Source organism: Bactrocera dorsalis, chromosome 5 (assembly GCF_023373825.1).
Source record: "Bactrocera dorsalis isolate Fly_Bdor chromosome 5, ASM2337382v1, whole genome shotgun sequence".
Classification (NCBI taxonomy): domain Eukaryota; kingdom Metazoa; phylum Arthropoda; class Insecta; order Diptera; family Tephritidae; genus Bactrocera; species Bactrocera dorsalis.
Window position 1 is genome coordinate 71,874,526 of NC_064307.1, and position 12,230 is coordinate 71,886,755.

Genomic DNA, 12,230 nt, shown 5'->3' on the forward strand with positions numbered 1-12,230 from the left:
ATTTGTGAAATAGTAATAATTTAATTATTGAGTGGAGTTTTCTGAGTATTACTTAAGAATTAATTGAATATGTGGATGTAAAGTGTACAAAAAAGGTAAACATAATTAAAAGTGCCAACACAAATCCTTAAACATAACCAAAAACTCAAAGTAACGTAAAGCGAACATTACAATATGCAATGAACCAAACAAATTCAAAGTCAAAGCCGAGGCGAAACGAACGCAATCGCGAAAGTACTCGCGGTACTCGAAATGCAAGCAAACACAATAAAGCAACAGCACGACAAATCAGAGGCAGAAACTCAAGTGAACTTTCGTTGAACTTGCATGCAATGTAAACAAACATTGCTGAAGACGAGAGAAGTCATGTGCGGGCGCAGGTGGAAAAGGGAGAGGTACCGACGCGTTAACGAAAGAACAAGAAGCAAACGTTTCGCGTAGTAAATCAAAAGGCCGAAATGACAAATACAAATCAAGAAGTAGAACAAAGAGAAAAAGAAGAAAAATCAGAACAGCGAGGTACTTTAAATGACAGATGAACTGAAACGGGATATGCATTTGCATAAATTGAATGTGCATGCAGAAATTAATAGTTGACGACGCGTCGCGTAAAAGAACGAAAACTAAGTGAAAAATATAAACATAAAAGTGAAAAAGTGAAAAGCAAAATAACGCGCTGGGCATTTCATAAACCACAATTGGCAAAAATAATAAAAAATAGTGAAATTAAGCAAATGTGCGCACTAATGAATCGGAACGATTGGTACGCGTCGAGCCGTCAAACCGTACGGCGCAGCGCACTCCATGCTCGTGCAAAGTGGTCTTGCATGCTTAATAAGCGCGTTCGTTGATGGCATGTGTTGGACGCATGTTGCGCAGCATAAAACATGTGGCACTTTCTAGAGTTGGTGTGCAGATTCTGTGGTAAGTACATAATATAGGTATGTTCATATGTATGTACATATATAGTATGTATATTTTGTGCCATTACTGCTAATTGAAATTGGTTGCTGAGTTAAAGTGCGTAAACGCCGAGGCTAGCATTTAGCGTAGATACTGGCGAGTTTGAAACTTCACTTTAATGAAGAAAATCAGCGCTCGTTTGATTGGAGCGCACAGCTGGTTCGCATATCAGAAATTTGTAAAAGGAAAAATGCTGTTTTATTTTCATATAAAATAGCAGTTAAATATAATGAAAAGGGTATATTAAGTATGCCACGAAGTTTTTAGTACCAAGGAAGGAAACGGTACCCTGTAATGTGTATATGTAGTCTCTCAGCTTTTGAGATATCGATTTGTAATTTGTACATGTCTTTTTTTTCCTAAAAAAATCGCGCTCATTTGTCGCACTCGCCGATATCGCACCACTTTAGCATACAGCTACCATAAAAACTGATCATTCAGGTGAGGTTAGGTTCTTTTATGGAAAAAAAGACCTTTTATGAGGTGAGCGAATGGTTGGTGTTAGAACAATTTTTGGTGATTAAAGCTTTACTCTTTTCTGCTTAGAGCCTCTCCAATTGGATTTTTCACTCCAAAATGTACTCTTTAGTCAGTTAAAAATTAATGCTAAGTACTTATTCGCTGCTGTTATTGATATAGCCAAAAAGGTGACAGGCAAATATTGTGGAATCTGTATATCTCAGCTATAATAGGATACCTTGGCGTCATTTCTAGCCGCGTGTGTTAGTAAACCTACTTTTACATACCTACACAAATGCCAATCCAGTGGAGTTCCGCAGATTATTGCGAATCTACGGAGGCTGGTTGGAGCAGAAAAATGCGTGTGCAGCGCAAAATATGCGGTCGCCAGCGTAAAGCGCTCGTCATTGTCATCATCAGTGTGTATGTACTTATACATATATACATATGTATGTACATACCAAGCATAAGCTTGATAGTCGCCGTCGTCGTTGCCGTCAACATCGTCCTCTTCAATGGCGTCGACAACGGCTCCATCATCAACTTAATTCAACTCAACTCAGCTCAGCTTAAGTCAACTCTGGCCAACGCGGGTCTAAGTAAGGCTTTGCGCACCGGTTCAGGCGCTTAACTTGGATTTCAACTTCAGCTATGCAACAGTCGGTGAAAAAAGTGTGAACGTATACTATAAAAAAAATTCAATTGCTTGAGATGGAAGTCACCTAGGAGGCAGTCAGCACGCATTAAACTCGAAGTCATGTCGACAACAACCTCCGCCGACTACTCACATAATGTTGCTGACTGGTGTTTGACTTTTGTGCGGGAATTTTGCGTCGCGGTTTTTCTACTAGTTCGCAGTCTTACTGGCAGTATAACTGTTTGACTGGCTGATTTCTGCAATTGTCGGACTCATTAGTCGCAATCATACGGCAATTGTTGATTTGTTAGATTTTCACCAGCCTTCGGTCTAACGTGCAGCCTCCAGTGCTCTGCGCTGAGGGGTTGTGTTTGCCTTGCTGTTGATGTGATTTGTTTCCATTGTTTTGTCTTCAAGTTGTGGATTCTTATTTGATTGCTGGTTGAGTGAATACGACTAGCAACGCTTTATTTTGCTGACCGTTTCTCTGTTCCTGAGTGTTCCCATTCCTTTGATAAATTATTGAGGAAAAGTGTACGAATGTAAGATCATTCGTTACCAGCTCTGGAACGCGTAAACTGAAGTCTAAACTAATCGTCGTTTAACTGAACTACAAATTAAATTATTATATGTTACTTTAGTAGATTGTACTTTAATTCTATTTTACTACCAGAGAAATATGTAGACACTGTGCAAGCCACAGCTGTACTCTTAGAAAGATGCGCTGACGATGTCATTAAGTTATTGGTACACACATTTGCTGCTTTCTTAGAGTGTGTGTCTAATCTGTGCTAATTCTGCGCATGACTTATGGAGGTCCTCACTAATGCTATATACCTATTAGACTGCACTAAATGCAGTAACTTATTTTATGCAACTTTGCTATGTGTTGGTACGTGTGCTGTTCTTCCGCGTCGAATTCGTAAATTATGGCAATTTATTGCTGGTTTTTGCTATACACTTCAAATGGAAAGGTTTTTGCATATCTACACAAGTAGAGAAACCTAAAAGAACGTTGTCTGTAGCGTAACGTCGGCATATGCTTACTCTATTGGAACTTAGAACCTTCGCCACACTTCTTAACATTAGACACGGAACAGTGGGAATGAGAAATATTTCCTATTTGTAAATAAAATCTCTCGGATTTAACGCAACCATCTCAAACCTTGTACTGATCCCGATTTAAATTTTTTAATTTCTGCGAAGATCTCGGCTTAGGTATTATATTTAACTTAGAACCAGCGGCGTAAGCAGAAACACATTTTAGGGGGGTTTTCTGTTGAAATTCTTCATTAATACATATTTACTTCCCGACAAAATAAAATTTATAAAACCATATCCCGCAGTCTGAGCTGTGAAGCCATAATGTTAAAAATTTCTTCGCTAGTCGCATTCCGCAAGTAAGTTTTTAGACTGCGAAGCGTCAAAAACGACCTTTCAGCTGATACCGGTAAGGGTGCAGCGATCTACAGATATCGATGGAGAGTTGGGTCGAATTTGTGTTACAAATATTTAGGGTATCAATTAATGTTTTTGGCTCGAGCAGAATCTGAAATCGCTAGAACTTTTTTATTTGAATGTATTCTTTATAATTTCCTAAAACCCTCTTTGCTCGCGCCCTTGCTTAGGATCATCAAAGCATAAACTTTCGTTGGAATTTATTCCTTATAACTTCAGGGGGTGTTTGAACCCCTAAACCTCCTTTTCGTACGCCCCTACTAAGAACCATCAAAGCATTATATTGAAGCTCAACATAAAAAGTCTGTTTTCTAGACTCTAGAATATAGAGGTGAACAAGAACACTTTTGCTTATAAGTGAGTATTATATCAAACCCAACAAGTAGTGAACGAAAATGCGGTATTTTAGAGGTTAGATCACTTTCCTTCTTATTTTCTCCACTGTTCTATTGCGACCTATCCCAACAACGGCTCGTCATAGCTTTACTTGCCTCCTAGTCCCTTCTAGTTTACCTACTCGTATCTTATGCGTTTAATGTCTTAAGTGTATAGACGACGCAAAGGCGGGCTTCAAACGCAGATAATACTTATAATATATAGGCTTATTGGATGACATAAACAAAAAACAGACGTTTGCCTTCAAATACGAATACAGCAATCACATGGAGAACAGACATCAGAAAAGGCCGCAGCTTAGCTGATATATGCCAACAGACAGACAAATAAACAAGCAGCGTAAGGCGCGTTTGTATGTAGCTTTGGCTAGTTCCTTAAGGTTGCGATTATGCTGTATTTGTATGGTGGGCAAGTACATCATCGCAGCGCAGCCTATCGCAGCTTTAGTGGATGTGTGTTTGTAGATTCGTTTTTTGTACGCTTTTTGAAGTTCGTACTTATACTCAGCTGTCCAACTGTCTGTCTGACTGCTGTTGTAGCGATGTGTACGTATGTATGTATGTATGCGCCTGCATTACGGCTCATTGCCGTACGTCGCTTCTAGGCAATTGACCGGTGGTTTCATCAACGTCATCGCCACGGTTCAACGTCTTGGCATTGTCTTTACAAATAACGAGTAACTACTAAACTACACATTACACGCATACATACACATATACACACATATATGTATATTCGAGTGTACTTGTATTGCATGACGGACATTCACGCGGCAGCAAACAACACGCCTTCAATAGTGGCCGCACGGTGCCGCGGGAATAAAGAAATCATATACGCCAGCAACATAAAAACAAATAACGCACAACGCTAATGAATTGTAATGAATACAAAAACAACAACAAATGTTGTAATGAAAACATTGCTATCAAAAGAATTCAAGCAAAAAATGCAAGCGTTTTTACAATACTCAGAACAGCGGGAGCAATAACAATAGCAATAGCAATAGCAACTACAACAACAACTGCAATTCAATAAAAAGTTGCATGCTACACAGTTGTGCTGTTGTACAGTTGTGCTGCTTGTGTGCATAAACTAAATATTTGTATGCATTTAGTGTCAGTACACCGGTGTGCAATAACCGAGTTGTCGCATATGAGCTCAAGGGAATTCGCAAAACCAAATGGCCTACTAACAGATTGCATGCACTTATCACGGGACTGGCATTTTTATTTTTGTCCGCTGAATGAGTTGCGAGGGAGGTTGGAGAACTCTAACTGGTGGAGACTGCCTTCAAGCACTTTGAGAATGTGGAAAGCACTCTGCCTTATGGATATTCATATCTGGTATAAATTGGATATATTAGATGACAATATTTTGATACCCTGAACGGGGTATTTCAAGTTTTCCGCCATAGACATTAGTGGGATCAGCATACATTGAATATGCGAGAAATACTAAAAATACGATGTCATCGTGACAGGTGAAAAACCCGGATTTACGCGTATAAGCCCGAAAGTAAAGAGCAATCGACTTGATGGGTGTTTTCGAATGATCCGAAATTAACAGTTGTTCGAGCACGAAACACTTCCGAGCAAATGGTTACCTGTTTCTTGTAAAAACCGGCGAAGACGGATCACTCTTCACCACAATAATGCGAGCTCTTACATATTAACTAAAATAAGTGCATTTTCCAGCACTCAAAACTTCGAATGTTCAGCATTTTTTGACACCAGGAGAGGCGATTGATATGTTTTGAATTCATGGCTTGGTGATATCTTGATTATAGTAGCAAAATTGTTCGTGGCTTTTACGAGGTTGTCTCAGTCTCAAACAGTACTTCATGCGAATCGCTCGTATTCACGTTAATATTTCGTCAAGCATTCTCGCTAAGATAATTTCTATTTCATTCTCTATATATTTTTTTGATAATTCTATCCCACAAAATTAAGTTTTCTCCACGCCGTCGCTAGTAATAGAATATTTTAGTAAAAACTCTTAAATAACAAATGACTTACGACAACCCGTGACTACTGGTCACACAGTCTGGGCGGCACACCCATGCGACACATTTGCTCGTTTACTTGTAAAAAGGGCCACACGGACGTATAACTAATGACAAATATGTGTAGGGAAGAAAAAAGTTCAAACATTAATTTGATAAACGGTCTCGCACAGTAGCCAGCTGGGTGCGCCCTTTTACCAGGCTTACGTCTTTTTCAACCGTCTAATTGTCTATTAAAAGGTGCCCTTCTTATGCAACCGTATCTAGATTTGTAAACACATTTGCCACGAGTATGAAATCTACAAAGGTGAAATGTCCAGACAACGAGCAATACTTCGTGCGATTTCCAAGGAAAATAGTGTCGATTCCATGCTGGTACAGCTTAGATAGAATGTGTAGCAAGTAAAAAATATCTGCAAGGCATGAGTAGCTGAAGAGAGTACAGAATATTGTGTGTATTTGCAACATGACACCGCAATGTTTGCAAAGTTCAGTTGAAACGCAGCGCAAAACGAGATGAAAATCATTTATGAAATGGACTGCATTGAATTCTTTACTTAAACAAAAAGTATGAATTTAATGAAGAAATAAACGAAGTGCTTAAACGAAGTAAACCTGATCAGCACTCAAGCACCCGGTAGGGAAACTCGCACTTTTATGCAAAAACAAAACAAAAGCCAGAAGAAATGTTAACTTCTATTGCACCGAAGCTATAACAACCTTCAGAATTACTAAAGGTTCTTTACAAGAACTTGATTTCGATCGTTCGGTTTATACGAAAGCTATATGCTATAATGATCCGATTTCATCGAAAATTTCATTATTGCCTTAGATAAGCAAATGAAAAAGTTTTCAGAGCATAAGTGTTTGGTAGGTATTCGAATCCCATTGTTTGTAGTGGTGCGATATTGGCAGTTCCGACAAATGAACTGCTTTCTGGGGAGAAATTTGAAGTCGATGTCTCAGAAACTGAAGAACTATTTCGCTTATATACAAACAGACGGACTTGGCTAAATGGACTCAGTTCGTCACGCTGATCATTTAGATTTAGTATACATATATTTTATAGGATCTTCGACGTTTTCTTGTGGGTGTTACAAACATAATGGCAAACTTAAGATACCCTGTAAGAGGGTTTTCTCCGCTTCTCTATTCTCTATTATTATATAATGATTAATTTTCAGCTTAAAACAAGTCAACTCATCTGCTCATTTCGGTTTACAAATATAATATTTCTTTAAAGGGTTACTTGAGATTCAATTATTCAATGCTTGTTTACTTATGAAGAGGAATAATTAATTGAAAAATAACCTGTGCGAGAGCCGATACGAAAAAATGTCAAAGTAAAAGCTTCGCCGGAGAAACAAACCACTCGACGGCTGACGTTTCATGTGATCGCGATAATATTATATTTCCTACAGGTTACTTGATTAAGTATGGTCTCGAATATACGTGATGACATTGTAATAATTATGGCACGTAAAGGTATTCTTAATTCACTCATTACCCTTTAAAATGAGAGTTGAAAGAGTTAATATGCGGATAAATTTAGAAACAGAGGCAGCGCTATATAGGGAAATCGAAACTATAATATTTATGTTACAAACATTCGTGGCGGGGTGAGTTCGTTCTCTACTGAGCCGAATATTATTTTTACTGATGCAATTGCTCAAGAGTAGTAATACTTTTTATAATCGCGAAGTGGTCTCTATCAGATCAATATCAGTTGTCTTCGATTGATCATTTCGCTGCTCGCTTCTCCTTTCTTATCAAAAAATTGATATGTGTGAAATTTTTCCACTAAGAATGAATTAAAACACTCGGATGAGTCCGAACTCATTTTAGGGTAGGATTGCATCACAAGTTCTGCTCGTTTATTTGAGCATCTGGTAGTTTGTTCGATTCGCTAGAGAGTAACGCTTGGACCTCAGCTATTGCTTCATTCTATATTATTGCCTTTGGCTGTATTGGCTCACTCCTGAAAAACCACTTGTATCTCCACGCCACTGATTTAATATAGTTTTACAAGTTATTTTGTACTTAGGGAAGCTTCTCAATATACCCCTATTTATTTGGTTTGCTGTACGGCTTTACAAAATCAACAAAAGTATTATTTTTCATGCTGCACTGCTGCAAGTCGACATGAGGTTGCATATACTAACCGTGCATCAAGTGCTTGCTTGCAACTTGCTTCAAGTAGGTACGTGCAATTTTACGCTTTGCGTGCAATTCTAGCACTTTTTGCTTTTGATTATTATTTTTTATTTTGTGTGCTGTTGTCATTGCTCTCGTTGTTATTGGTTGCATACAAAATGTGTACCACGATCGACTAAACGATCAACAACCGCAAATTGTACTCAGAAGACGGCTGTGAGTTGAGCAATACGTGCAATTGGAGAAACAAATGGTCACATTTCATTTCTGTACTCTTATATACATACTTATGCCGACTAACGGAAGATGAAGCTTGCAGCGATTGAAGACTACGATCGGCTCCATAGGGTTTTTAACAAGTTTCTTTCAAAGTGGATCGAGTACTGGGTTCAGACTGCAACGAAAAATGTTGGTTGTCATAAATAAAGGTTAAGCTGTTTCTCGAATACAATACAATTTATAGGATCTTGAAATTTGGATCTGTCACAAAGAAAGTATATAATACGATAAAGGAGTTAGAAAATAAGTATGTAAATTTTGTCTCGAAAAAATCGTGATTTAGAGAACGAAATTCGTTGAACGCTTCGTGCTCCAACTGCATCAACTCGATTTTTAAATACAAATGCTACTTATAAACCCAATTAAGAATTCTTCTGTAAACCATAAGAGTTTGTAAACAGATCCAATCAATCCCAACAGAGAACCGGTCCTTAAGCTTACAACTTATTGCTACCCTTTGGCTGTTGCTACAGCTACTGTGGCTCCTCTTCCTATTTATCATCTGCGTACCCCCACAGTAGTACGTCTACAGTTTTGCTGCCGTGCTGTGCATTGTCAATACATGTACCAGCTGTTTGTCGTCTTCTTGTTGCTTGAACCACAACGACTGCTGCCTCAGCTGCTATGGCTCGTGTTAAGATCGCGCGATATTGAATTAAGCGCATTTTATTCGTTTTCTCGACCTGCAACTGCTAATACTTGTTTTCATTGTTGTTGTTGTTATTGTCTTGGTTCTTATTAGTATTCTTCGTGGCATGCACCGCTGTACAGTTCGTTGTTTCGTATTTGATTCTTTCTTGTATTTCTTTGCTTTCCTTGTAGTGTTTTGTTGTTGGCTTTTTTTTCTGTAGCTCGACCATCATCACTGCTTTGGCAAGTATTCTTTACGAGCGCTGAACGTATATTTACTGTGAAGACTGTGGCACACATACACACATACACTTGTATATGTTAAGACGATCTACCTGCATCATGTTACCACCAACGGGCTGTCCAGCATCCAATAAATTGAACTACATAAGCTTCTTTTTATTTTCCCCTTCATATGAATGTATGCTCGGTATATAAATACATAGCTACATTTAAATACAGATTTATGCTTTTAATGCACTACTTCGTTTTTTATTCTCGCTGCCTTTCGGCTTTCTAGCTTGCTTTTAATACCCCAACATGTTGCTGATACTTTTGCCCATGTTTTTATCGGCAAGCAACAGAGTGAGTGTTTTGAGTGCTTTGGTGGAACGAAAGTCTATTTGCATTATATAAGTTAGAAACATGGTAATAGGGAAGACTGTGGAACTAGGTATATATTCCGAAGTTTTTTTCAGGTTTTCCTAGAATATTTTCTGGGCTTCGAAGAGCTTTTCTGCGAAAACTGCTCGAAAAAGGTTTTGAAAGTGTAAAATATCGGTGGTGTGGACGAATTGATCGTATTCTAAACAAGGTTTGACAGGCTTTGTTTTCAGGCTTTTAACATATTTTCTAGACTCTTAGGAGCTTTTGTGGGAAAATCGAATGAATATCAATAATTTTTGAAAGCTAATCAAATAAGTGATCAGCAAAAAAGCGAGCAGTATATTTTTTACAAATCTTGCAGCTCTAAAGTCGGTTATGGGTTGAGACCGGACTCAAAAAGTGCCCTGCGTTCACACTAGAGAAAGCGCTAGGTCTGAAAAAAAGTTTTCTAAGTGATAATTTTATATATCGTTCCAAGTTCCTTCGTCTACTTGTCGCCTGTTGCATGTCACCTTACAAATTTTTACCCGACGAGACTTCACAGTTGTTTTACTGTTGAAAATAGATCTCGCGTCGTCTCATTTTCTTCTATAATTCGGTTTTGCCCTTGACTTTGTGCAACTGCCACCAGGTTGGTTAATGACAATTTGTTGCAGCAATATAAAAAGTTGTTGCTTCATTAACATGTTGCAGCATATATGTATCTCTGTGTGTTTGGATTACGTACTGTTGTTGTTGTATGCTAAAAACTTGTCGGCGACAGCGCAAACGTTCTTATTTTTTAAGCCGCTGTTGCAGCGTTGTTGTTCATGTTACTTGCGTTGTTGTAGTGTTGCAGTGTAGTTCAAGTTTTTTGGTGTTGTTGTTGTAGCATTTATTCATGAAATTGAATTCACTTATATATTTATATACATACATATGTGTTTATATGTATGTATAGACAGACTTGTTGCATGCGCAATGTTGCTGAGTCGTCGCTGTTTGTGGTTGTATAAACATAATCATTGCTTGATTTTCTTTGCAATTTTCGCCAAGCTGATTCTTTGCGCTGCTGTTACTCTGCAATTGAGGTCTGTCTGCAGTTTGTGTTTTTCTTAGCAATGCGTTTGTATTTATTGTTGGTCGCTTGGTTTGGTTTTGCTTTATTTGTGTCGCTCAATGGCTATGGCAGACCGATTGATGCTGTGTGCCGGCTCATGTTTCAATCGTCGCAACACTTTGGGCCCTCAGGATGAATTGTCGTTTCGGTTTTTCACTCCTCTCGCTGTCTTTTTCAATTCTGCTGAGTGCAATTTTTTGTTGCTGTGCTGCTGCTGTTGCTGCCTTCTTATTTCGTATATGCTGATTATGGGTTGTCATGTTGTGGTTCGTGGCAAGCTTTAATAAAACGCCAGATATACATACATACGCGTACATATATAAGTGTATATGATTTTTTTTATCCCTTTAGAAACCTTGAGTGAGGTCTCCAATGATCCTTTCAACTACCCATATTTCTTGCTATGCCTTTTTGTGCTCCTATAGGCTTAGGGTGTGGCTTTTTTAATGCACTGCGCTTTATGCGCATTCATACAAACCCACATGTATGCACATACATATATTGCCATCGTTGTACTTTCTGCGTAATGGAGATGTGCCACACGGTGTAAATGAATATAATCGAATAATCATACATTTATATGCATATAAATATAGCTATTTTTCTGCTTTCAAGGGAACACCCACTTGCAGTCGCAGCTGCAGCCGCAACGTCAACCTTTGCAGTGTTTATATGTTAGATAAAATGTAAAAAATATTAAAAAAAATTTAATAAACCTAACAAAGTGGGTGTCTTTGTTAATTGTCATCCAGTTACATAAATTAACTTACATACACACACAAATAAGCCCACATAGCACACAATTTGGTCTCCACACATTTTACTGTAATCACTTCAAAGCAGTTCACGCTTTAAATTATCTCTAATGATTTGCCTATCACTTTAGTTGACCTCAAGGCACATATACATGCATATGAATTAATGAATTGTTCTCGTTAATCGCCTTAAATGCATTTTATTTATCGGTTCACAATGCTGATATGTGGGTGGTTTGATATCATATATTATATACCCACACACTCTACTTCTTAAAATCATACTTATATCTGAACAAATATTTATATGTAGAGCTAAACTTATACATAGGTAGTGAAATGAACTAGTTCTTTTGCTGTAAGCATTGTATAATGTCCGCCCCCGCCCTCTATACCTGTATATAATTTTCTAAAAAAATGAGCTTCAGCTCTAATTACATATTAAAATGGATTTTTAAAGCCGAAAGTGACTGAGAAAGTATAATTACGCTGAGCGTGTAGCATCTAGAAGATTTTCTGTTTTTGTTTTTTGTTAATAAGTTGTAGGTAGTTAAATAAATTTTGACTGTCTCAAACCCCATTCACCAAAACTTCATTCCCCATTAAATTTTTATTATCATTCGAAAGAACGTTCTTTGAAATTTATGTTTTGAATCTTAAATTTTTCAAATGTTGGCCGCGGCTACGTCTGATATGGTCCATCCGTTGAATCTAATTTTCCATGACTCGTTCGAGCATTTGACTGGTAAGACTTGAATCGAAATGGGATTGTCTCCATAGACTTTATACTTT

The 12,230-nt window shown here is 37.9% G+C and overlaps 1 protein-coding gene across 3 annotated transcripts in view; it reads left to right on the forward strand.

The window, feature by feature from the left end:
• Positions 1–558: 558 nt before the first annotated feature.
• LOC105229436 (semaphorin-5B) overlaps positions 559–12,230 on the forward strand; it is a 100,413-nt gene continuing 88,741 nt past the window's right edge. Inside the window, exon 1 of one of the 3 annotated variants that reach the window (XM_049459051.1) lies at positions 559–924. The gene's annotated coding sequence lies outside the window, so the exon portion shown is untranslated. The remainder of the gene's footprint in view (positions 925–12,230) is intronic. The other 2 variants (XM_049459049.1, XM_049459052.1) reach the window with 2 other exon arrangements.